This window comes from Canis lupus, chromosome 35 (assembly GCF_048164855.1).
Source record: "Canis lupus baileyi chromosome 35, mCanLup2.hap1, whole genome shotgun sequence".
Taxonomy (NCBI): Eukaryota; Metazoa; Chordata; class Mammalia; order Carnivora; family Canidae; genus Canis; species Canis lupus.
Genome location: NC_132872.1, coordinates 21,607,676 through 21,631,005, shown reverse-complemented (window position 1 = coordinate 21,631,005; position 23,330 = coordinate 21,607,676).

Sequence of the window (23,330 nt, the reverse complement as noted above, 5' to 3'; positions counted from 1 at the left end):
ACATAAATTAGGGCATTCCTTTATGTAGTGCAATAGAAATACAAAAAGATTCCAAAATTATAACCTATCTATGAATTTACGTTTTAATCTTGAAAATCCTAGGAATATATTTTCTTTTTTTAAATAAATGTCAAGCCATTTGTACATAATCCTTTTCCCAAATTGTTTTTGTTGTTGTTGTTGTTGTTGTTAAGTCCATGGACTTATTTCCTGTGTCCAAATATCTGCATGACATCTTTCTCTTACTCTTTGAAAACTGTAGCACAAAGGTAAAAACTACATTTTTGATGATCCAGGATATATTTCTTACCAAAGTGACTGACCTTAGTATATTTTCAAAGTGCATTTTCAAACGATACGATTTACTCATTAGACATTTAATAAAGTAGAGCCATTATTTAATCTTGGGTTCTGACAAAATATCAAATTAACTATTTAAGCTACAAATCAAATAAAACTACCAATCCTTTGTTTTCATTATCAACATTTCTTTAAAACTTTTGTGAAAATCCCTTGTACTTTCCCATTTAGGCTCCTACCTTTTTTTTTTTTTTTTTTTTTTCAAATTTCCTTTAAAACATAAAGATACCCTCTTGGCTTTCTCCTTCTATTTTTTCTAGAATGTTCCCAAAAATAAAAGCTGGGATATTATTTCAGAACAGAACTATAGTACACTGTCAAAAAAATTCTGCTAAATCTTAATTCTACATAAATTCATATCCTTTCCACAATGCATCTATATTAAGCATGTCACATTTAAGTATGACTCAAACATAGATTTGTTTCTTTAAAGAAGATGTTCTTTAATGTTGTATCCTAGTTACAAACACCATTACCCTAGATCTAGGTGATACCTACAAAATTTTACTCACTTTCTCACTTTAAAATATATACTTCTCTACTTGTCTCTAGCACTTACAATTAATACTCCCGGCTCCCATTCTCTAAGTTTTACTACTAAAAATCATTGTCCTTCTTCTATGGCATGCATGTATTTGTAGTATCCATTAAACATTTTTTTTTCTTTTAAGTCTGGGTATGTCTTACCTTTCTACTCAAATATATGTTTCTAATCTTCATACTTAGTACATAATCCATATTTTATATGGAGTTAGCTTTTTTGATATCAGAATCTATGGAATCCAAACTTATTTATAGAATCATCTCATGCACTATTTATGTGTTTTCATTTCTGAAAACATCAATCAGGGAAGAGAAAAAAATATTACATGGGTTTCAAAGTCTTCTGATACATAAGCAGGACTTCAAAGTTTGTCTTGTCTTGATTTTCATACAAAACAATAACACTGGTTGTGTTCAAAAAGTGTGATGAGCTCTAGCTCTTTAGCCTTGTGTCTCTGATGTGTAGTCTCTACATTACTGGCAGATCTATCTTTCTAAAACTGAAGTCTGATTATGTCCAAGCTTATAGAGATATGCATATGACAACAAACATTTCAAATATCTATCTTACTTTGCTCTCATTTTATGCTTTTGTTTTTTCTTTACCAGTTTACCTAACTGTAATTTTGTAATCATAAATTGTTCCCTACTCTAATTTGTATATCCCTCAGTCTCAGAACATATTAATTATTTCTAAAATTCTATGGTTCTTGAAAGTCAATATGTCACGTCAGGATCTCAAGTATTTCTTTATATTGTTTTTAGGATGTGTTCCTAAATGCATTCCTAAAATGCCGCATAAGAAATTAAATCAATATTGCCCAATTATAGGTTCTGGTCATGGCCACAGTTAAATCATTCTATGCATAAAATAGTGTCACTAACGATAATTTTCTCCATAGAGAATAGTAACACAGTTCTATTTCTGTCAACACCTCTTTTTCTGTGTCTGGCACATAGTATTGTTGAATAAGGAAGCAAATTAATGAATGGAGTAGAATGGAGTGAAAAAATGGGAAGAAGTGAAGTACATGAGAGTATGTTTCTTTCTGCAAAAACCCCAATTCACTTTCTACAAGAAGTTGCTCATTTACTTTGTATTATTCTGATCATGCAGAATTTTCTGGTTTTCTCTTCTTCTTCTGTCTATTGTTCCTTTTTAATAAACTTTATGACATAAAGAAAAAAGCAATTAAAATGATGTGACTTCAAGGTTTCATGACTCATGTATGTGATTAAAATATGGCACAGACACTACAATAAGGAGCAGCAGATGTATACAACATTGGGATGTTAAAGATTACCTGGTGAAAGCCAGGGAATGCTTCACAGACAAAGGAACGCTTAAGTGCTATCATTAAGACCTTCCCAGGCAATTCTGAAAGAGCAGATATTCAATGTACATCAAAGAGCATGTGCAATGGAGCGGAAGGGGGGACACATTCAATGACTAGATCAGTTCTGAATTGCTAGAACCCAAGACAACAGTTGTGAAATAAGGGGAGGATAGGCTCCAGAGATGGTAATGGGCCAGCTCATAAAGAAACTAAAGAGTTTCAGTATTACTTTATAGGTATTTCGGAGTTATAAACATTTTCCAAGCATGGAGTGGCATTATTGGCTTTATATTTTAGAAGATAACTCAAGGAGAAGTACACATGGTGGAATGGAGAGTGGAGAGCTTAAATGCAAATTACTCAGACTATACATAATAAAAGCTTGAACAAAATGGGGTCACTAAAACCAGCTGACTAAAGTTTGAGAATTGTGTATAAATAAGTGCAAGAAGACATTGAGAAGAAAGCATAGATATTGTGATGTGTTTTATCTATAAACACATAAGAGGCAGTTTTATTAATAACTTCAAAAATAAAAAAGGAACAAAAATGAGATTGCATTTTATCCCCTTTAAATGTGACTTTTATAGTAAAGTATATTCTAAATTTGTCTTGATTCCTTATAAATTTATGTTATCCCCAAATGTGTTATTAAAATTATTTCTTACTTCAGTTGACCCCCGTCTACTTCACATAATTATTAATTGACTATTGAAGATACTTCATTTGTTCAGGAATCACATTCCCAGCTTTTTTGGGTTATTAAGAACCAAAAGCAATAAATTCCTTTAGGAATTTAGGAGCCAAAGAAGACATTCATAGAGACTGGGAATGACCATGAAATCTGTGGGCTCTGGGGTAAGATTAGTGTGTCCTATGTGCTTGCAAAGCTAAAGGTGTGGCGTAAGCTCATACCCTCCTACAGAATGGATACATGGTGTTCTCAGGTAGGTTTCTGATAGCCAAGCTCTCAGCCTGGATGAGACTTGAAAGTCCAAATTACTAACTCATCTTTCTCCCCATCCAAATTTGCCAGAGAGGTGAAGATTAAAATAACATAGATACGCGGCTATTTATCCTGGCATTTGTCTCCAGAAGTAAACTTATTCTCTCAGTCTCAGATGAAACCTTTTGCTGGCCTTGAGCTTACCCCCTAAAAGCTTACTACTCAGAAAAATGGAGAAATTCGCTTAGTGAGGACAAGATACTCCAAAAGAAAGAAATCAAGAGAGTGAGTAGTACATGATCAGTTCTTTGTCCAACTCCTTCATTAAGAAGGGATGAGTGAGATGGGAGAGACGAGGAGAACTATTCATCATTGAAACTTTGAGGAATAGAAGATATGCACATCCCTTCATAGACGGTGATTTTCAATCAAATTTAAACCACATCCTCCCACTCAGAGAAATTCAGATATAAGCAAGAGCAATTTATAATTGTCATTTGACTGGGGATGCTACTGTATTTGATTTCTGAATTAGGAAATATTGCACACCTTCCCACATGCAGTATCAACTGACAAAATGAAAACCTATCCTGAACAAAACGCTAAGTTCTATTGAGAAACACCATTGGAACCTAACTCTGAAGGGCCTGTTAGGCCTCATTAGAGACTATAAACTTCTTGGTTATTTCTTTAACAAAATATTATGTATATTGTATCAAATATTTTCCTATATTTGGCATCCTGTTTCAACTGCCTTCTATACACTAGACATGTTACTGGAGACATCATAGAATCTTACAATCTATTTATTTAGAAGTGTCCATATTCTATATCCATAATTATGGTCATCTCAGGTATGTAAGATGATTCAGAATTTTGCTTCTGAGATGTGGAAGTTTTAAACATGAGTTGAAGAAGGCATAATATAAAATATAAAGGGATGAAAATGAGAAACACCAAAATTGAATATAATTATAGTAAGCTTTGCATAGTCACTTTAAACATCCAGCCCCTCAGCAGGAATCAGAATAAGTATTTTGGAATTCTCTGTGATCAATTCTACTATCCAAATGACTAAAATAAGGTTGTTCTGTATATCTATTATTAAACTTGCATCAAGCAGAGATAATTAGCTGTTTTGAAAGTAGTAATAATTTAAAAAATCCTCTTAAGAATTAATCTCCTCTAATGGATATAGTTAAAATAGTCAGATAAACTGAATTAACTGTTGTTTTCTATTACTCCTATTCTCTTAAGCTTTCTACTGCAGTTGAGCACTTGCTTCTTTTCTGTCTTTAAACTGATCCCAATTTTAAATGCTTTCTGAGATAGGAAAAGAGTTCTCTACTCTCCACACAAAATTTAAAAAATATTTACTACTCTTGTGTTTCACATTTCTATTGATATTGACTTCAGAAATATAATTTGAGATAATTTTAAATTGATTTGAAATTAAAATGCCTACTAAAGTTTAGGATTTGGAAAGAGAATTAATAAATGTTTGAGAGGTCAGAAATTGTACTTAATTGGGTAGATAATAGCAACAGAGAAGTCTGAAGTATCTCTAGCATATTACTTAAGGAGAGTTACATAGTCACAAAAACACCTTTACAGGTTAATGAAAAGTTCACTAGTCAGTAAATGAAAGCACATATCAAAGGTATCACTATAAAGGGACAAAATAATTAAAAGATAAAAGGGTGAAAGATGTGTATGTACATATATCTAAAGCTTAAAAATCTCTTAATAAAGTTAGAATATATGAATTTGTAATAAAAAATGTAGTTACCTGAAAAGAACACTAAAATTTCTATAATTTTGCATACTTTATCTTTTTCTCTGTTTCATTTTAATCTCATATACCAAAAAATATAACAATAGTAATAAAAGTAAAAATTCATTTTACAAATATATAACATATGTGTATGTATGTGTATTATATCATTAAATTCACCATATTGTAGACAGAAAATTGATAATTCTTTTTTTAAGATTTCTTTATTTATTTATGAGAGAAAGAGAGAGCACAGGGTGGGGTGAAGGCAGATAGAGGGAGAGAGAGAGAATCTTAGGCAAACTCTTGGCTGAGTGGGAGCTAGACAAAAGATTCAATCTTACAACCCTGAGATCATGACCTGAGCCAAAATCGAGAGTCAGACACTTAATTGATTAGCCACCCGGCACCCCTAGAAAATTGATAATTCTAAAATAATAAATAAACATTTTGATAAATGTTAGACAGAAAAAGAAGTATTAAAAGAATGAAACTCTTAGGCAGTTTCTACTATTTAAAGATTTCTGGATTTACTGTTAGGGTATAAAGTTATAATTCATGACGAATTGATTGATTAAGAAATTTTGTTAGACTTAAAAATAATTCTATGGATTGTGAAAGCCCTATATTTATATGTATACATATATATTTTAAATATCTAAATTAATTAAGGATAGCATAAAAAATATCCATCAAATAATCTAAATACAGTATTATCAAATGTTTCCAAGAAATATGATCAGATATTTGCAATTGATGCCCATTCTCTCTTAGAACTAACCTCCTATTAATTGTTTATAGGATCTGTCCCCTGCAGGGGGATAAGCAGTCATCTGACTATTCTCCACAGTGTTCATATTTGTTATTGCAATTAGCCTTGCATTTGAGGAATGTATCTGCCACATTTTTACTTCTGTATCTATGCTAAAATAATTACTAGAAATTATAACAGATATTTATACTTCCACAATTATAATAGTACTCATAACTTATTCAGGTTTTATACTAAAAATAAAAGACAAAAATATAATTCAATATAAGTTTCCATGACCAGAAAATTAGAAAGAAATAAAATGGCATCATTTTTGTAAAAATAAACCTGTTTTTGCAATTTAATCTTCTGTGATACAGAACAAAGTGTAAAATCTCAAGGAGCAGTAATAGAGTTAATCTATCTAGATGTGTTGGTTTTGGCTTTCTTAAATTGGACACCTTTAAGAAATCTACTCCTCAGTTGAATACCATTGAAGTAGTTACTGACAGACAAGCTCTGCTGATATGTTGGGACAGCTGATCCAAAATATGTTGGATCTGGATGTTCTTACACTGGCTTCAGCTTTCTCAGTTTTTTTTTTTCCCCTCAATTTTTTGAGTAGGTATCATTTTACTTATGGTGATTTAGGACAATCCTCATATATTCAGATTTTCTATTCTTCACACCTGGAGAGGTGCCTTTTCATCATGTAATTTCAAAGATATCTATTTATTCCACAAACACAGAAAATTATTTTATACTCACTGTATAAGCCCACAGACCTACCATGGTCATAAGGTTCCACTAATATGCTCTCTGTTTCTAACAAAATTGGTATAACTCAAAGTGTCTACTGACCTACTACTTTGAGATAGCTCGGATCCCAAGAGAATAATTGAAAACCCCTCTGGGGATGCCAGTGATTTTGCACACATGAACACTAAAATTTCTGTTAAAGAACTCCATGATGTTTGGAGAGGTTCTTAGGTTTAAGATGTGCACATCCTTTAATTATATCACATGTCTTTAGCTGTTGCTTTGCCACAGGGCTTGGAGAGAGTTAGGTTAGATAAGAGAATCCACTGGAACCAGGGCTGTTCAAAGATTATTTACTGTTTATTACCAGCCCACATTACAAAGGTATAGAAAAAGTTACAGTGATACTTGACATATTGTTCAACAGGTTACTAGGCTGACTGGGTCTTACAAAACTTGGTGGTAGGTTTATGAGGCAAGGGGAGAATGGTAATAGTGGCTGTAAGAATTTAGCAAGAAGGATCCTTGTAACAGAACTTTTCTGCATCTTGACTGCAGTGGTGATCACACATATCTACAAATGTGATAAAATTATGCAGAACATACAAATGGTTCATATACAACTTAGTAGATTCGTGAAATCTTAGTAAGATTGATGGACTGTATCAATGCCAATTCTTTGACAAGCATTTACAATTTGGGGATGGTTATACCTGGTTAGTCTACATTATTTCCTACAAGTATATGTGAATCTAAAATTACACTAAAGGGTCAGGGCACCTGGGTGGCTCAGTCATTTGAGCATCCAACTCTTGATTTCAGCTCAGGTTATGATTTCAGAGTGGTGAGATGGAGCCCCGCATCGGGCTCCATGCCGGATATGGAGCCTGCTTAAGATTCTCTCTCTTCCTGTCCCTCTGCCTTCCCTATCTCCTATAAAAAATAATAATACAATTAAATTAAATTAAAATTAAAATATAAAATATAAGGGAAATGATTTTGTCAATTTTTGCAGAGTTGCCAAGGGATGAAAAGAAAATGGAACCCATATTTTGTTATTTCTACCCTGATCATCTCTTTCTTTCACAACGGAAAGGGATCAAGGCAAATGATATAAAATTTAAAAAACAAAAATCTTACTACTAGGTATTTGCCCAAACTGATGTTAATTTTCTGAATTCCTATAAGTAACTAAAAAGGCATAAGGGATATTATAAAAGTATAAAGAGTTATCTTTAAATTAAAAATGTAAAAATATATTTAATTTGAAAATGGGAAGAAAAATCATTTATGGAATCTGGGTGTATTCATTTTCTATTGCTACTATCATAAATTTACCACAAACTTAGTGGCTTCAAAAACAGATCTATTATCTTATACTTTTGATGGTCAGACATAGGTCCTATGGGCTAAAATCATGCTGGTAAGGCTATAGGGAAGAGTCTATGCTTCTCTTGTCTAGCTTCTAGAATTTGTCTGTATTCTTGGACTCATGGTCTCTTCCAGAAACGGCACTGTTCCAACTTTGGCTTCTAGTGTCATATCTTCTTTAACGTTAACCTTCCTGCTTCTTTAAGAGTCATTTTGATTATATCAAGCTCAACTGGATAATCCAGGGTAGTTTTCCCATCTCAAGATTCTTAATCACATCTGCAAAGTTTCTTTTGCCATTTAAAGTAACATATTCATAACTTTTTGTAATTAGAATGTGGACATCTGTAAGGGACCATTATTTTGTCTACCAAGGGTAAATGGATACTCAATAAAATCTCATTTTTAAATATATAAATTCAAGGCCAGGTCATCACTGAGTCAACACAGTAAAATAAACGATGCATGACTTTGAAGCATATCTCTGTAATTCTGACAGAACTCAGTATTATGACCCCTCAGTGTGTGGGGGGGTCTCCATTATAGAGGATATGAATCTGAAATGACAGGTAATTTAAAAAAAAAGGAGTTATGATTGAATCATATTTTTATGAAGTGGATATACTGATAAGAACTCTGCAGATGTTGGATAAACAGCAGGAATTTTCATAATGTGAAACATTTTGTATTAATTCTTATATTTTGAGAAAATAAAGTGCAAGACTGTGCATAATCTAGCATAAATAAACATATATGGAAAATATCCTTGCATATTAGTTCACACAGGATAATTTCTCATTTTGAATGCAATACTGCATAACATGTTTAATAATTGAATAATAAAATATTTTCAACCTGAATGATGAATGTGGTAGTTGCAGTCATTAAAATTCAAATTTTTATAAATGATTCATAATTCTAATGATAATTACTAAATCTCACCCTCTTCCTGCATCAAATAAAAAGAAACCATGGATTCTCTTCAATGATAAATTGTTCCACCATATTCCTATGTATCAAATTTCTAAAACCTACTATGACTGCTAATTCTCCTCTGACCATGTGGCTAAAACTAAAGATTTATGGAATATGGGTTTTGCACTTTCATTTCATTCATAATTAATAATGTGAACCAAAAAATAAAAAGTCCCTGATGTGCCAGCTGTAGCGGTTTATAAGGTATTTGCGTAACTAGAGGTCTGTTATACAAATAAGTTGCATCTTCTTGTAATACTTTAAGCTTAGGTACTGCATAGCATTTGCCATTTCACTCTACCTCTTTAACCCCACTATTAAAGTACTGCAAAAAATTTGGTTAGCGAGGGTCCACACTGTTATGTACTTCTCCCTGTAATTCTATTTGAAGTCGAAAAATTTCCCAGAGGAAACTGGGATTTTACCCCCATGTCCAAAAGAATGCATTTTAATAGTTTGGTCATGTACCTAATATTTTTTATTAGAATTAACAGTGAATATCTGGTCCTGTTTTAAGTGTTTAGAGCTGCATAGAGCCAAATTAATTTATAATTTTATTTAAAATGATAGGTATTTACATAGGAAAGTAATGAATGTAAATAAAGGACCTAGAATGATTTACAAGCATTTAGGTCTAATGGCAATTGGAGAAACACTAAATCTATGCCTTTGGCTTGACTTTTTTTTTTTTTTTTTTACTATTTCTCTTTTATAAGATAGAAATGAAATTAGTTGTGAAATATTTTGTATTGAGGCTCTAACCCTCAGACAATCAAATAAACTTAAAGATCGCTTATAAAAGCAATGAGATTCAACCTTGGAACACAGAATTGAAATGTATCTTATTTTCTCAGGTCAATCCATGATGTTTAGGCAGTTCATGATTTTGTATTTTCAGAAAAATTGATAATTAAAAGTACAGATGGTACTAGATAATGACTGTGGCTCTGTGTTTTAGAATGTTTATAAAAAATAAACACATGATCCTACATCCATAAATATTTTAAATGGATGTCTCCACAGACTGCACACACATAAAAAGCACTAGCTCACCAGAATGAATGACAAAATGGCATACAGTGAAGTAGACTCACCTCGAGTTAAAACAATTCACATTCTAGGACATTGAACATTTTTGCACAAAAGAAGAATGCTATATTTGCTGGGAAGTAAGCACTCTCTGGACAAGACTATAGCAGTATTTAGTGTGTCCACACCTAACTTGCTATCCTTTTTAACATTTACTCTTTGAGGACACTTTTAGTCTTTGAGTTAATACTACCAATGATTGATTAAATTGATTCTCTTTGGAGAAAAGATTCCACACTACTCAAAAGGAACGTAAATTGTGCCTCTGCTTTATCCTTCTTTCAGTAAAGTACAGCCTGAAGCAATGTGGCTACTATCCATATCCATTTTGTTCAGGGATATTAACCTTGGGATACTGACGAAGCAAAGAAAGTAAAGCATAGTAAATTTAATATAGCTGAGGATACAGTATAGAATTTTTTTAATACAAATTATACCTTTTGGGGATTTTTTTAGAGAAGGAGATGTCATCATTTAATAATTTTGTATACTTACAACATTGGTAGCTTCTGTATTAGAATAATGACAACATCATTATAATCTAGTACAAAGGGAAAGACTTCTTGTGGTCTAGCAGCTAAAGACTTAAATGAACTTCCCCTCTAAAAGCAGACATTAGCTTACCTTCCTCCTTTCTTGCCAGCCTGCCTGACTGCTTGTTTGCTTGCTTTCCTTCTTTCTTTCTTCTCTTCCTTCTTCCCCTGGCTACTCTTCCCTATCCTCTTCCACATCCCCTTTGCCCCACTTCTTCTCCTTTTTTATTCTGAGAGGTTCAAATTCCTCTCAATATGACCAATATTTTTATTTCTCACCCAAATGTTTTTGATAGGCCCTAAATGTGAACACTTCAACTCTTGTGGTGAGTCACGTAGGGGCAAGACGAGGAAATTCAGTAGACAAATGAATTGTAATTTTTTAAGCTACTTCACATCCTTTACTAAAATATAGATATGATAACAAGAGTGACTAATATATGTTTTGTTTTGTTTTTTTCTGGGAAATCTGGTGCATTAAAGCTATGATGATATACACAACTGTTTGTTAAAACTGCATGATTATAAATAAGTATTTCTAGTTATGTTATCTGGATAAAATAAAACCTTTATAATATTGGAGCAAATTGAAGAATTAGATAAGTATGCATGTTCTATTATCTACTAAGTATAGGAGTAAGAATACCTATTCAATAATAATATGCAGATAATGATATGCGAGAGATATTATTGTATTAAAAAGAAAATTATTTCAGATAATCAGAGGTATACGTATTAACCAGATCATGTAACACACGTATTGTTAATTGAAAATGTCATTGGAAGGGTACTTTACTAAAAGTTTATCTCTGGGGTGCCTGGGTGGTTCAATCGGTTAAAGCGTCTGCCTTCGACTTGGGTCATGATCTCTGAGTCTTTGCATCAAGCTCCACATTGGGCTCACTGCTCAGTGGGAAGTCTGCTTCTCCCTCTGCCTCTCCCCTACTTGTTCTCTCTCTCTCTCTCTCAAATAAATAAATGAAATCTTAAAAAAAAAACTTATCTAAAACTTTGATCAAATATCTAATTCTATCTACCATTTTTCAGACTCAAGCAATAAAATCTTCCATTAGTTTTGTTCCATAAAAGTTAAGCGAAAAAAGAATCACTTCACATCTCTTAACCTGGAGATCCTCAGACAGATCAAACTTGAGAGAAGCAAAATGAACGATTTGCTTATAATCCTATTAGGCATTATAATCCTATTAGGGATCAAACCAGTTTTCTCTTTAGAAAACTAAATTGGATGCTTATACATTTAAGATAAAAAAGGGGGCTGACCCACCATTATTTACCTTTGACTTTATATAGATAACATGAAGTTCCATGTTTCACAAAAACACCTCTTTAAATGCTATTTAAAATCAAATAGAAAAAATAAAATAAAATAAAATAAAATAAAATAAAATAAAATAGAGTTTCCTTAAATCTATAAATGCAGTTTGATATAAATTAATGATATCATGTAAATGTATAAAGGTCACCTTTTTCAACAGATTAAATGAATGATATATGATCCATATATATGTATACACACATGTGTAAATAGATCTATATCTCTATATCTCTCCATATATATCATGTTAATAACTTTATTCAAAAATAATAGGATTGATTTTCATTTAAAAAGGGAGAGTAAGCGTCCTTTCTCTATATAAATTCATGTTCAATGTAGATAAGACCTTTGTTCTACTTCTCTAGTTTATCTTAGATTTTTTTTCTTCAGCCACACCTATATTCAGCTCAAAGAAAGATTTATTGATTAAGATTATAGCTTATCCTTAATTATTTTTATATCATTTCCCCAAGTGGATAGCTAAGATTGCAAATTTCCTTCATCTAAAAACTTTAAGGGGAAAAAAGGAGGGAAGAAAAGAGTAAGGCAAGAAGGAGCAAGAAAAAGAAAATGAAGGAAAGGAAAAAAGAACTATTGCATAGTAGGCTATCCTTTCTGCTGTATGAAACAGGATAAGCCTATTTATATTCTTCCCACTTCAGCTCCTATCACCTTACTTAAAATGTAAATGATCCTCCTTCAGGAGGACAGAACACAAACTAAATGGATGGTGATCACCGTCATTTTGAAGACATATTACATGGAAGCCAATCTATTAAAAAATATTTCCCTGATCTAGTTTCCAAGATATATGAAATCTCAGAGAATATTCAACAATTGATTTTAAAATCAGAAAAAAAAAGATAATGGCATATTACACTTTACTCATTTTGAAATAAAGGCCTGTACGTGATAACTCTCTGTTGCCTTATGGTGGGGAAAACAAAAACAAACAACAGGAAGGAAAAAACAACAAAACACCTGTGATTTGGAAAGTAGGAGTACCTAAAAGAATAGTCAACCTGTCTGTTGTATGGTAGTTATATAGTATGTTATATGATAGGCTGTGATATGAGTTTACATATTTATTTTTATTTTTTTAAAGATTTAGGGATCCCTGGGTGGCGCAGCGGTTTGGTGCCTGCCTTTGGCCCAGGGCGCGATCCTGGAGACCCGGGATCGAATCCCACGTCAGGCTCCCAGTGCATGGAGCCTGCTTCTCCCTCTGCCTGTATCTCTGCCTCTCTCTCTCTCTCTCTCTGTGACTATCATAAATAAATAAAAATAAAAAAAATAAAAAAAAATAAAGATTTACTTATTTATTTGAGGGGGGAGGAGCAGAGGAGAGGAAGAAAGAATTTCAAGCAGACTGTCTCCTGAGCACAGAGCCTGACACGGGACTCAATCACACAACCTGAGATCATAACCTGAGGTGAAATCAAGAGTTGGACATTTAACTAGCTCTCCCATGCTCTTCTATATATTTATTTGTAATATTCTTGTGAAAGAGTGAAATAAATATATTTCTTATATTTTCATAGAATGGGAATTTGAACACACATCTTAACTTCTAGTCCAAAGCCCTTTCTTTTTTAAGGAATCCATAAAGAATACAAGCTATACTTTGCATAAGACTTATCTTCCAGGGACGCCTGGGTGGCTCAGGGGTTGAGCATCTGCCTTTAGCTCAGGGTGTGATCCTGAAGTTCTGGGATCGAGACCCACATCAGGCTCCTTGCATGGAGCTTGCTTCTCCTCCCTCTGCCTTTGTCCCCGTGTCCCTCTGTCTGTGTCTCTCATTAATAAATAAATAATTTTTTTAAAAAAAAGACATATTCCACACTTCATGGTGCTTAGGAAGTATTTAGAAAACATTCACTCCTGGGAAATTATTGAAAATGGATTCCATGCACCTGCCCTGCTGCATGTGCTTCCTCACACTAATTTGGTGATTGAAAGAACGACTTCCTTATTATTGTATTTTAGAAAATTACTACAAAGTACGGGTTCCCTAAAAATCATCAATAAACTATTAGGAGAGAACATGGTGAATGTAAAATAAAAACTGCTTCTCTGAGTCTAGTAGCTTTGTTTTGAAGACAGTTATTAAAAGGAGCTCTAAAATTATTTTGAGCAATAATATTACAATTAAAGTAAATTCATGAACACTAAAAGTGAATACTTCAGAAAACAATTTAGTAGGTTCTCTTCCATTAATTTATAAGAAGGCCATACTGTTTTATTTCTTTATTTATTTATAACTCTATATTTGACAAAGCAACCACTTCTCAGCATTCTGGGCAAGTTTCCATAATGGCACTTCTAAGAACTCAAAGGACTATTGACAGCTCTGATGAAAAGTACATGGAAAGACTAGGGAATTAGGGGGGAAAAAAAAAAAAAAACTAAAGAAAACATTTGTTTGATTACACTGAAGAATGTAAAAAGAATTACCATTTTAGGGAAACAGATTATTAATATAAAAGTATGTTGTCAATTATATATGATAGAGGCATATATACTGCATTCAACATATTGATCACATTTTCTCAAGCATTTTATCCCAATCCTTCATTTTTCAAAGATTACCTATTTTATAATTTTGTTCTGACTCTTCAAACATTGTTATTGCAAACTTTAATAATATTTTCCTAAAACACAATTTCTTAAGACAGTAGGTAATGGATGCCATAAGAACCTCTTAATAAAAGATAAAGCCTATGTTTATTGGAGAAGAGTAGGTTTAAGATACTGTGAGCTGTAAGAGCCATGCAGAAAAGATGTTATGTTTTTTCAGGAATTAGAAGACCTTATCAGAGCAACTAGTTAGTGAACGAAAGGGTCAATTTATGCTCACAGCTGTATACTCTCATTTATCCACCATGCTCTGTGTTTGCTCTGTGAACATCTGGAGCAAAAATGAGAAACCACTTTCAAATAAAACAGTAAACATTTGAGCAGAAATCAGAGAGCTTTTGAATGCAAACAAAATAATTCCTTGGAATTGTAGTTCCAAGCAATCCTAGGGTGTTCAGAAACTAATGTTAACATGTCTCTTTAGATTTAGATGACATTTAATATAAATATTAATGACAATTTCATTAAAATCTGATTTCCTACACAAGTGGATTATTCTTTTATTCATTTCTGCAATTTGAGACTGCTGTTTCCTCTTGAATATGGACAGCATCATTCAAAACTGCAATGTGTGGCATATAGTTTATTACATGCATGGAAAAACAAACATTTTTCAAATTATAGATATTTGCAAGCAGGGAGAATAGAGCAGACTCGCATTTGATATTATGAGTGTCAATATGTTCAGGCAATTCTGTAAGATAGTGTCATGAGTAAAAGTCAGAACAGATGGGAGGTCAGATAATTTCTCAGAGAAGCAGACACAGATCACGTCTTTAAGAAAATATTCCTTCTGATTTCCTTCTCCATTATACCAATTAATCCACACTAATGTTCAATACCCCAAAGAAATTTCCTCATCACATAACAAATCAGTCATACAGAAGGATCTCTCCTGATTGTCTCAGTTTTAGTGATCATACTTCAGTCAGTGTAATAGTCTTACTGTAAGTGATCCCTTTACAGAAAACATATAAATATGATGGTTCCCAGCATTATGATATCATAGCACCTATAAATACAGGGGAAGAGAAATACATCCTTTTAAATTAAGAGTTTATAGTTCTCTTGTGGATATCGTCCAGCTGAAGGATGAGCATCTATAATTCTTCTTTGACAGAATAAATTGGAATTCCATGACTCCTATCAGGTATCACAGAAAGTTCCAGATGTCCTAATCCATATGATACACTGTTGAAGAGCTACCTGACCTAATTTTTATGCCCTGGGGAAATTTCTAGACTAATATTGTTAAATGCACATGATACTAACAAGATGATAAATCCAAGCTAGTAATCTCACTGGGTAATTAGCGCCATTCAAACACACTATGGTTTTTTGTTTGTTTGCTTTTACATTTACTCATCTATAGTTATAAATGGCAATTAAAATCAAAGTTTGTCTCCATGACAAGGAGAAAAAATAATGGAGTCTGAAAATATGACTACCACAGACTATTTTTTTCCCCTGCTGTAGAAAGCCACACTGTTTTTATCACAGGCATGTCACTTGAAGCAAATTCATGCCATGTATACTGCCATTTTCTCTACATTCTAGCAAACAACAACATTCTTTGAATTTCCCATCTCCCCATCCGATAATTTACTTTTTATGATGACTATTTCTGTTTTACAAATGTCACATTAATAATCTGATTATATCTTTAAAATGTCAAGCAGCTAAATTTCATGATTTTTGCTATATATTACATATCATCCTTTTGTATTTTAAGTGTATAGTGGTTATCAACTAACCTTATTAAAGGCTATTTCCACAGTAACCTGTTCTAGTTCATGAGTGATCCATGGATGATCTGTTCTTGTAAATATGCCATTCTATCACTCAGTTTTGTTAGCAACTGGCTATAAAACAGTCAGCTGACACATATCGCTAGTTAATCTTAAGTTTTACTAAAACAACTCCTATTCTTAGACCAAAAATATAGGTGGAGGCTTACATTCTTTTTAGAAACTTAAGTATTTAAGAAACAACTTTTAGTTTAAAGAATTTTGAGAGTTATAAGATAGAGATGGACTTGAATCCAGTTCACAGGACTCATATGAACTTCAATTTGGATATGAGTGTATGTGACACCCAGCTGCTGAATTTTTCAAACATATCCATATGGTACTACTCTCCAGTTTTTATTTAACTCCATTCATTTTCTTTGATTTTAGAATGATCTTTTTCAATTGCACTTTTTTATAGAAATTAACACTTTAAAAACAAGCAAAACTATTTTACAGTCTCTTTATTCAAGGCTTCTCCTTTTGAAGGAAATTTCAGTTTCACTATAGATAAGCAAATACAAGAATGTTGTGTATATGAATAACAGTAATCAGTAAGATTACTGGCTCAGGTTTATTATCTTATTAGTATCATCTAAAAAAAATAGCCAAAAAAAAAAATAGCCAGTTATTTTACTAGCAAAATGAGTTGATTTGGGAAAATCAGAAGAACTGCAATTTGGGACGTACAAGCTATGGTGAACCAGGAAGGTCAGCTATTTATTAAGTTTTAGAAGGAAATCGGGGCGAGGGCTGTTTCAAAGAAAAGTTCGTTGGAGAAGAACAAGAGAGTAGTCAGGTAGTGCATTGTTGCTGAGGCAGAGAGGGATCTTCCTCCTTTTTTCTTTAAAGCAGGAGACGGAATGCCCTCCCTTGGCAAGATAATTCTTTGCTGGTTATGCAGGCTGCAGTACCTGGTGTGTGTGAGAGAGCTCTCCCTTCAGGGAGAAGATTAAATGAAGTTTGCTTTATTTATTTTCATAGTAGCATTTGCATTTACCAACCTTACCAGTCTTTAACAGAGATGTTGATTAGGCAAAGATTTTGTAAAAGAGAGATATATTTGAGATATAGATAGATAGATAGATAGATAGATAGATAGATAGATAATAGATGATAGATAGATATAGATAGGTATAGATAGATATATAGATATATAGATATAGATGATATAGATATAGATAGACATAGATGATATAAATGATATAGATGATATAGATATAGATAGTGTGCTTGTGCCTTAAATTATGGAGATAAGTCAAAATATTAATTCCTCCAACATATCCTTCGGGAAGGTGTCAAAATACCAATTTCTCAAAAGACAACAGAGGTTTGAGGTATTGGTATTAATGATTCCATGTGCTTTTATATTAACAACTGATTCCACGTCAGTTCCTTCTTCATTTCTGTAGTCAGCTGTATCACCTCACCATCATTTCCTCCTCCCTTTCTCACCAGGCTTTGTCAAAAGCCAAAGGATTTCTACTTGCATGGCTTGGATAGGCAGCTGAAAATGAGTTTTTAAAAAAGCGAGAAGTTGTGAGAAACCAGTCATACTTAGCCACTATGATGAGTGGTGGTATTCCCAGCAAAGGGGCATGAAGCAACAGAGGGTTAAAATATCCCCAATCTGATTTTCAGGAGGGATTGTCACAGTGCCACCTTTCTTTAGTTTCTTATTCCTAGATTCTCACTTTTTATCCAAGAAGTATAGTTTCCGATGCTTAGTCTCATTTCCTTGACTGACGGAGAAAAAAATGTACACATACAGAAAAACAGAATTGGCATTCACATTTTATAAGAAGGGAACTGACACTTACTAGGTCCTCTTTGTTTATAGTACGTTTTGTATCATATTTCATTTATGTCCCATAAAGCTTATACTATTATTACCCCCCACTTTATGGATGTAAGAACTGATTCTTATTCAGGTTATAAAGCTTGCCCAAGGGCGCCCGGGTAGCACAGAGGGTTAAGTATCTGACTTGGTTTCGGCTCAGGTTGTGACCTCAGGTTATGAGACTGAGCCCCATATCGGGCTCTGTGCTCAGTTAGTGTGGAGTCGGCTCGAGATTCTCTCTGCCCCACTCCCATGTTCATGCTCTCTCATGCTCTCCCTCTCTCTCTCAAATAAAGAAATAAGTCTTTAAAAAAAACAAAACAAAACAAACAAAAAAGCTTGCCCAAGTTCACTACCTCTTAAATATTGCCGTTTTATTTAATTGTGCTCAATCTAGTAGTTATATAACTTCTTTGGTCTTCTGTGTTCTGATTACTACTTTTAACATGGAAACTTCAAACACACAATAAGAAAGAAAAAAATAATATATTGAACTTTCATCTACCTTCTCCTAACCTCAACGGCTATCAAATCATAACCTCATCCTCTTTTGAATTCTTCCCAGATTATTTTGAAGCAAATTTCAGACACATTATTTTACCCATTAATAATTTGGTACATATATTTCAAAACACTAAACATATTTTAAACAAAAGCATAATATCATTATAAAAATATAATAATACCACACTTTCAAATATCCAGTCAGTGGAAAAATTCCCAATTGTCTCATAAATGTCTAATTTTATAGTTACTTTGATTCAGGATCCAAAGAGGTTCTACACATTATGACTGGTAGATAGTTTTTCACTTTCTTTTGATCCTAGGCTCATCCTCTATGTTTTCTTTTTTTTTTTCCTAGAAATCAAGTTGTTGAAGAAACTAAATAATTTGTTCAGTAAAGTTTCCTACAGTCTGAATTTTGCTCAGTGCTTCCCAATGTCATAGTTCAATATATTCCTTTATCTCCCATATTTCCTGTACATTGCCATTAGAATTCAAGGCTTGAACTGATTCAGATTTTAATTCTTTTTAAAAAATTGTAGGTGGTATGTTCTTCCACCAAGAAACACATTATGTCTGCTTGATTCTGTTTTTTATTCTCTTAGCAAGTATTGATAATCAACACCTTGCTCCATTCGTTTAATCAAATTACAAAACAATGTTCCTTGTTTTTACCATTCCTTTTATATTTGCTAAGTTGTATATTTCTACAATAAGAACCTTTTTTTTTTGTTTACTATTTAGTTACTCAGTGGTACAATATATATAGGAAAAGCAAGAATAAATGCTTGATTTTTTCCCATTAATTACTAGTTTTTGAAACAGTAAGTCATTCCCTCACAGGCTGCAATTATAATAAGTTAGATTTTTTTAATCCTATTAGAGCCAGAAATTTACATGTCTGATATGTTTAATCATTCACAATTTTTTTTTTTTTTTTTTTTTTTTTTTTTTTTTTTTTTTTTTTCATTCACAATTTTTTATGCTAAAAAAATACCCCATTTTTGACCTTTGGGATCTCTCCTAGTTGGTTCCTGAGTCTTTAGACATGTCCTCCATGCACTTTGGTAGTTCTCTGCTATCTGAATTGACAATATGTTCCAGGTATATATTATACTATTTAATGTCCCAGAGTTGGATTCAAACATTTTTCTACAAGTCCTAATTGAGTAGGAAATATGATGGTATTTTAATGATTTCCCAATCTCTATTGCTAGTCTAAGCTAGAACCCTAAATGGCCTAACAGTATAAAAATTCATGTTGACATATGCTCATATATTTTGAATTTAGTTTCCAAAAGTCAAATGATCTTATCTCCATGAAATTATAACTGTAACAAACACAACAGATATTTTATTTTCTATGTTCTTTTTTTTATTTTCTATGTTCTTAATATTAACTGATGCTACTAAGTTACACCCTTATAAATCATTCTAGATAATCTTTCCTTCTCCTATTCAGTCCTTAAATAAAATTAATTTCCAAAACATTTCATAATCCCTCCACTATCATTTCATTCATTCTATCATCTTATTCACTTGTATATTTGGACCACTTTTATAGTCCCCCTTGCCCTCAATGGGACTGGAATGCAGAGAACATTGAGAAGTGTAGACTTTTTTATATAGGAAGTAGAAATATGCTTAAGGGATATACAGCCCCTAGTGTCTCTCACTTTTAAATTAGCTCCCACCTTGTATCCAGACTACTTGGACTAAAGTACTAAAGTCCAACAGTTCCCTAGAATAACTCTTTATACCTTTATTGATTCCCTGTGTCCCCACAATGACAGCGACATAGACATCTTTCAATCCCTTTCAGGTCTTTTGGGACATTTCTGCTCCAGAGATGTCTCATGAGTAATGTAAGTCCCTTCAGCACATGTATTGGTGTAGCCTAGAAGTATGAAAAGTTAATGCTCTAAGAATCAGTCTTTAGTTAATGAGAACAAAAGACTATACATTTGGCTCATACCCCTGTAATGTGGAGGGGCAATTCTAAGGTATGTTCTACAGAAATCCTCAGCGGTTCCAAGTAGAATTGAGTCCTAGTTGTCTGCTACAGTAAGCAGTTCAACCGTGGTCATTTTCACTTTTCTTTCCCCTTCATCCTATTCTCTCCTCTCCACCCCACCCCCAATAAACTATCTGCTTACCTCTCTACTCTATCACTTTGATATACAACTTTGCCTCTACTGACATATGGGTTCTGCTTTTGAGAGAACTGAAACTAAAACAACAGTTTATCTCCATGGGCACAATGTCAGTAAGTAGGCATTTCTTCTTCCTTTATGATTATTCTCACTAAGGGAAATCTTTTGCTGGCCAAAGCTTAAATCATGGGTCTGTAAGAACGCACTTAGCTCTTATTGAGATATAGGCTTTTAGATAAAGGAGCATTACCCATTTAAACTTTAAAAAACATTTTATGAATGATAAAAGAGACAAGAAAAAGCTAAATGATTCCTCTAAGATTACAGAATCAGGTATGGAGGATTGGATCTGTGACTCAACATTATTTCCCCTAATATGAAACAGTTTTGAGAAAAAAATAATGAATAAAATGTAGATGAATGAATAACACAAACTTCCCTGCTTAAAATGTTCTTTCCACTGTCCTTTGCATAAAATACCCAATCTCTATAGTGGCCTGTAAGACATTTGGCCTTTCATGTGGCCTACCTATCTTCTCACATCATTCCCCATTTTGCCCTTCCTTATTAGAATTCTTCTGTTTATTTAAATACAACATTCTGCTAACATTGTAGGAACGACCCCACAAGGTTCTTCTGTTTGGATGGTCTCTCATCTTACTTCACCTAGGTAACTTCTTCATAACTTTTAGATTTTAATTTTAATGTTCTTTCTGTAGAGAAGTCTTTCCTGACCACACAGGTTAGGTTATATAGAACTAAAGTACTTCCTGTGTGCTCATTGCATGCCTGGCACTATTCTACATTGTTGTGTTATAGAGCACACAAAACAATCTCTAAACTCAAATAATTTACATACTGCTAAATATTTGATTAAGGTGTGTCTTTTGGCAAGACTCTAGGCTCTAGCCAAGGAAATCATGTCTGCCTTACTAACCACCTAAATTGCTCAATAAAGAGCTGCTGAACTTTGTTGATGCCCATAAAATGTTTTGAAAATTAGGGAAGCTTCAGCATTTGTATTCTGAAAGTCCTTTTTCTTTCTTGTCAGTGTATGTAAAGACACACATATTTAAAAATACCTGAGAGAAAAAAATAAAATAAAAAAAAATACCTGAGAGATTATCACATACAGGGTAGTACATATGTGGGGCAAAGAGCAAAAATCTTTTTTTTTTTTTTTTTTTTGCAAAGAGCAAAATTCTTGAAGTGCATATTTACCTTGCTCAAAAGGAAGGTATTATCCTTTACATGTCGTCTTGTCAGGGAGTTGTGATTCTCAGGTTAGCTGATTATGACACTGCTGGAGGAGATGCCTTTCACTGTTTTTCAATAACGATTTTTTTTTTCAGTCAGTGTTTTTAATGGTTACAATTTCTAGCATGCGATAGCACCAAGTTTATGTGGGGAAAAATGTTTTTAGGTGGCAAATGGAAGATGTAACTTACAGGAAAGACAAATAGCTGAGAAGTAAAATATATTACTCTGAAGTGAATGCAGTAGTGGAAACTTTTTAAAATTATTTTTTTCTCAAAATAACATTTTAATAAAATAATAAGCTTGATTTCAATAACTTATTCTGAAATTTCATCTTTTTTTAAGTCACTATTTGGTTCAGTCAGTGGCTTCATTGATCCCACATGCTCATACAACAAATAAATAAGTAAATAAGTAAATACATAAATAAAATAAAATAAAATTCAAAAAAGAAAGCAACCTATATCTGCTTCACTTTATGTCCTTAGGCTATAAGGAAAGAAGTTAGGCTTATCAGAATTTTACAGGCAATCTGGGAATTGGCCTATTTTGCAACACTGGATCTGTTCTTTCATGAAGTGTACTCTGGCATATAGAAGCAGCTGCTAGATCACTCTCCTGAGTCCTGGCAGCAATAGGTAAGCCACCATTTGGTCATAAGCAATAGCCTGAAAAATGTAGTTTTCTCATGTGTGTGTTACTCTTGTAGGTGTGGACCCTTAGAAGTCTCATTATATCCAGTGCTCCCAGTTCCTGGGTGAGCCCCCCTGGTCTCATCTCTGAGGAGCCACACTTCCCTGAAAACTGGATGAATATGCTGTAGTTGCTTCATGGCCTCTGAACTACTAAATCCTTAAACATGGCAGGCTTAGTTTGCTATTTAAAGACTCACATGGGCAGCCTGGGTGGCTTAGCAGTTTAGAGCCTGCCTTCAGCCCAAGGCCTGATCCTGGAGGCCCAGGATGGACTCCCACGTCGGGCTCCCTGCAGGGAGCCTGCTTCTCTCTCTGCCTGTGTCTGCCTCTCTCTCTCTCTGTGTGTCTCTCATGAATAAATAAATAAAATCTTTAAAAAAAATAAAAAGACTCACATTTTGAACAATCCACTCGGCCATCAGATGTTCCCTGAAGGGCACATGCTTCTAAGGCATTTTATCATTATGTTACATGATTGATTCAGTAGATGTTAATTATCATAAATTATCAGTAAATTTCCTTTATTAAATGAACAATAGCAATAAGCCCTACAATAAATAGACTTCTATCCTGAATCTGCTATTTCTATTCTGGAAAAAAAAAAAGGCTTATTATTTTTATTGTATTCCACAAATTTTATTTTTTGTTTAATAAATACCTTTGAATTGGTTTTCAGTGTCATC